This window comes from Bufo gargarizans, chromosome 1, assembly GCF_014858855.1.
Source record: "Bufo gargarizans isolate SCDJY-AF-19 chromosome 1, ASM1485885v1, whole genome shotgun sequence".
NCBI lineage: Eukaryota > Metazoa > Chordata > Amphibia > Anura > Bufonidae > Bufo > Bufo gargarizans.
In genome coordinates, this window is record NC_058080.1 from 102,551,214 (window position 1) to 102,556,588 (window position 5,375).

General features: G+C 36.9%; 1 pseudogene; it reads right to left on the reverse strand.

Annotated features, from left to right (window-relative positions):
- Window positions 1–1,442: 1,442 nt before the first annotated feature.
- LOC122924790 lies at window positions 1,443–4,763 on the reverse strand (annotated as a pseudogene).
- Window positions 4,764–5,375: the final 612 nt, after the last annotated feature.

The window sequence follows — 5,375 nt, forward strand, 5'->3', positions numbered from 1 at the left end:
TGGATTTTTTTTTTCAAGATCATGCAAAGGAGAACCAGCATGGACCACTTATTAGCCCTTGTAATATGACAAGTATTGAGTATTATTATTTTCATAAAATGGTGTTCATGTTTAATATTTGCGAATGTGCACTATTCATCGTATATTGTCAAGAATTTGATTGGAATATAGATAGAATAAAAATGTTTTCGTTTAATACATTCATGCGGTTTTACGCTTCATTCACCAAAATAATTTATTTTGTTTTATTTTATTTTAAAAATTTAAATTTTGCTTTAATTGGGTTGTTGGCGTCCATGTTGTGGTTCTTACTTTAGCAAGGTGGGGACCGCATGTGGGCTTCCATTTTCAAAAGGTTTTGTGCACTTAACATTGTACAAGACTGATTGATAAACCTAATGAAAGTTTTTTGTTTTATTTATAATTTTAATACGGACTTAGGTTCTAACATGGTGTTGTCGGTTGTCCTGGAAAGGATGCCTGGCTTCCGTGTTGACCTCTCTACATGGTTGGGTGTTACTGGCGTTATACTCATCCGTGTGGTAATCCGGTTTTGGTAATGGAGCGTTATTGCCACATGTATATACAGTATAGATATATACATTTAAATGTAATCTTACTTCTTGACAATTATATAATGATTATTTTCACATGCTAGTGTAATATAATAATAGACTTTAATCTTTCAAAATTACCTGCTGACAGAATAATAATCTTGAAGCCATGTCACCATTTTGTGAGTGATTCTACTCATTGCATCACATGTTGATGTCTTTTTTGAGGAAGCTATGCTCCAACATGTCCAGTTTAACAAACGGACACTATATCAGAATCATGCTAGTTATTTCTTTGCTGACTCATCAATTGTTTTTTTTTTTTTTTTCAGACACATTTGATGTTTCAAATTTTTTAAAATAATCGAACTAATATAACTGAAGACAATTTTACTATGCAATATTGTATTATTGAGGTTGAAATTTGGATCACAGTATGGATAATTTGATACTTTTTTTAATATAAAGATACTTTTTAAAAGTATAAATTTATTTTTTGTTATAATTTGGTTGATACTCTATATATATTTATTATACATTTTGAATGTAGATTTGTATTTTGTAATCTAAAGTTTTGTTCAATAATACATTTGAAAGGTAATAGTGTGTTCACACAAAGGTTAATTAATGTGCGTTAAACAATAATTTTCTATTATAAATTACGGTTTGTTTGTTTTTTTCAAAGTAAAGAAAACTTAAATTTTGTGCTCTAAAGTTTTCAGAGCAGCCATTTACAATGAACCAAAATAAGTAAATTTCCTAACGGCAAATTACTGCCTTAAATACTGGAGTGCGATAAACAAAATTCTCATTTTTACAAACATACAACATATTGTTTCATGTAAAACTGAATCTGTAAGAATGTCTCATCTGCTTAAACACGTCCGACTAGCCCCAATCTTCGTCCTCCTCCGCTGCCGCCCGCGCTGCAGGTTGTGAAATGCCAGCATTGCTGTAACCTTTGTCCTCCTGGAAGTCACCTCTCTTCCTGCTATCCACTGAAGCAAATTTGCTTGGCTGTGAACTAATGGTTGGCATGCCATGGGCACTGAACGCCATCTCTTCAAGCCAAGCAGGTACTGTCACGAACTATGGATCCGATTGCTCCGGATCCCACAGCTGTGACCTAGTGGTCTGTGACGGAGTCTGCGCACACACAGAGACCTCACGTGACCGGGGTATATCTTAAAGGACAGGATGAGCTGGGCCTGGTATAGCCTTTATGACCTTTTATAGCCGGCATCACAGGGTAGTGGTAATAAAAGTGTCCATCTATATCATAGGTGACCCAGGCTTCAGGCTTCAGGAAGATGAGAGTTCACAGTTTTTTTACATATGCCAGAAGCATATAAGATGGCTACCCAGAGGAATTATGTATGTATGCCGGCACAAGGTACCTCCTGGTGAGCATCGGTTTAAACTTTCACTAGTCCACGGACAATTTTTTGCTCGTCATCACCAATCTTATTAAAAAAAGAAATGGCTTTTCCAGTGTTGCCGCAGCGTCCGGTTCGGCCGATCCTGTGAACATATTCGTCAACATCGCCAGGGATGTCAAAATTTATTACATGAAGGACGTTCTCGATATCTAATCCTCTGGCAGCAACAGACGTGGCAACAATCACAGGACACTGTCCAGAGCGGAAGTCGCCCAGAGCTTTCTCCCGCTCTCTTTGCTCTCTGTCCCCGTGAATGCTTGTGCAGGGGATTTTTTCTTGACAAAGAAATGTTGCAATTAAATCTGCCATCTTTTTGATTTTCACAAAAACCATCGTGCGCTCATGGCCTATGACTTGCAAAAGTTCCAGCAGTTTAGCCTGTGACGAACTGCGACCGCCGCGGTCACAGTACGTCACGAAACCGTAACAGATTCTAGGTCTTTGTTATAAAGGGTCCAAGAATCAAGGCGGGGAATTGAGAGTCCGCCTGCTGGGCAGGCTGTATCCCTGAGATGAATGCCAGTCCTAAAAATTTGGTATGTGCCATATCTCGGGATGTCTCCGCTGTACACAAGTAACAAGCACACATTCACATTCACCACAAAATATGGAGTCCAGGGATACCAAATATGACTATTATAACTGGTTCTCTGATGGGGTAACACCATAACTTTATCTGGGCATCTCCTAGAGTTATATTTGCCATATGTACATGTCCAGTGAATTCTGAGTGACACGATGATGTAATTTTTACGTCCGTAAGATGCATGGTCTCACTTAAAAAGGTAAAAATCATATCTCAGATTCATGTGTCAATCTAGGAACCTTGGTGCCGGCCTGTCTGAATCAAGCTATCTTACCAACCCCTTATGGCAGCAACACCAAATGTTTCCCCCCAGGTGTAGTCTTCACACCTAGCTGTGATATCTCTGCAGAAAGGAAGTTCTTTTGACAACCTAAGAAAACCAGCTGTAATTGCGTTATCTGCTGGGCATCTATTGACTGACTTGAACAAAAGGGCTATGTTGTTCTCTGGGTAAACAGAAGGAGACGCTCTGAGTAATCAAATTGTAGGTTCTGGGGCCTAGGGAAATAATTCATTTTTAATAGACCTACTGATCAATAAGGGAGAGTAATATTGATAATATTGGGAGGACGGTTCAATATTCTCGCGGATCATCCGTGACATAGCCCTCTTTCCATACTCTTCCACTTCAATTATCTGCTGTTCGACATCACTGCACGCGCCACCAACTGGTCCGACAACCACGAACAGATAATCTGGCTTCAAAATCTCTCTAGCAAGATTTTGTATGGGCGTAGGGAACGTGGCACTGAACATTAAAGTTTGCCTTTCTTCTCTTTTTGGCATTCCTTGACTTGACAACAATTTTCTTACATCTTCCATAAAACCAATGTCCAGCATACGATTAGCTTCATACAGAACAAGGTATTTCACTTGGCTCAACCCAATCTTCTCCTTGTTAATAACGTCCAGTAACCTCCCAGGTGTCGCACAAAGGATGTTGCAGCCTTGAAATATCTGGCGCAGTGAATTAGACGTTTGTGTTCCTCCATAGATTACAACTGGACGAACGACAGTTCCGTATGCAAATTTAGCATCAAGCATCTAGGTAAATCTGATTGATCAGCTCTCTGGTAGGAGCAACAATTATGGCTTCTGGTTCCTGAAGATCTTTAAACTGACTCTGTCGGAATATTTATGCTGTCTCCGATTGACAGTCTATGCCTTCTTATAATAATACCCCTCAATTATATTTAAAATCAATTTAGCACTTGATTTCTCTCAGCCGACAAATGTCCGATTAAACCCAAATCTGGTTTATCTTTTATCTATATAAATATATATATATATATATATTATCAACCATACTGGTCTAGAACTGAATTCAGTTCCTTGGAGATAATACCGTGCTTTCACTAGTATATTTTCAATCTCCCTGTATTGGATTAATTTTCAGGATGATGCTGCAGGTACACCCCAATCTTATTCCAAAACAGATACTATACACAAAGTATGGTTAATTGAATATATATATATAGATATGTATTATATTAATTAATTATCCTATAAAATATAGGTAAGGTTATACTATACCAAAATGTCAGCTAGCAGAAATCAGTTTCAATGGTTCTAAGATGGCTGCCTCCAATGACTGAAAAGGTGGTCAGGGTTGGGATCTGGTCTTTTAATGATGTTCAGAGAGAGAGCTAGATAGCTCTAGAGATCGATCCTTTCTGTCAGCCCATACCATCTTTTTATCCTATCTTAGAAAGGGCTTGGCCAAGTTTTATCATTAACTAGTGACCTCACTTTATAATCAATATAACCTCCCTCTAGTATTTTACCCTAACACTAGATGGCACTAGTATTCCAAACAAAAATCGAACCACTCACTTCTTTCTCTTATCTAATATACTAGCAATAAATGTTATCTAAGGTTTCAGACAAAACCTTGAGAAGATCTTTAATAGACAATGGCTTTTATACTTCGTCAACCACCTGGTTTATCCTTAAATCTTTTGACCAGACCTAATTAAATGAAGATAAACAGGGCTATCTCAATTCATTGTTCTTGGAAGCGACAGGGTTTGTTCATGATCACCTGTGTCCACATTTCTCCATTCAAGAAAACCTCAAGGAAAGAAATAATTAATTTGTGTGTTACACTGAGAGAGATTCTAAAAATGACAGAGGAATATGTACCTCATTTCTACTCTTAATACTGAATATAGCTATAAGGACCATAGTCTTATATATATACTATATATTCAGCACACCTATTAAAATTGATAATATAAAATCAATCTACTCATACATTGATTCATATAAAACCACAAAGAAAGATTAGAGTCTTTCTATTCACTAAAAATCATCAGAACTCAAATACATTGTCTTATCTAGGCAATTGCATTTCATTAGACCTTGGGACATCTCCTTCTCACAAAAACAGACTTAGGTAAACACTTTGGTACATATCGTAAACCTTAGGTTAGCAATTTCAGAGTAAAAAAAAATTCACTCTGCCTTTTAAAATAAGACAAAAATGGTCCCTTAGGCTCCTGTCCATGCTCTTATATAGGCCTTATAATTATGGACTTTATTCATACCCAATAGTTCTGACAACTCGCTGCAACCCCACTTTTCATCATACGAGCCAAGATGGGCTACAGTCTTTTTTTTTTTTGATAAATGATTTATTGTACAATGTTATATTGGCCTTTTCAATAAAATATAATAATAATGAACTGTTATAATTTTTTGATCTAGATAGTTTATTTTATTAGGACAACATTGTATATGTAAGCGATGAATACACATGCTGTACTTGGGGGTTCAATCAGTTTTTTTATACTTTTA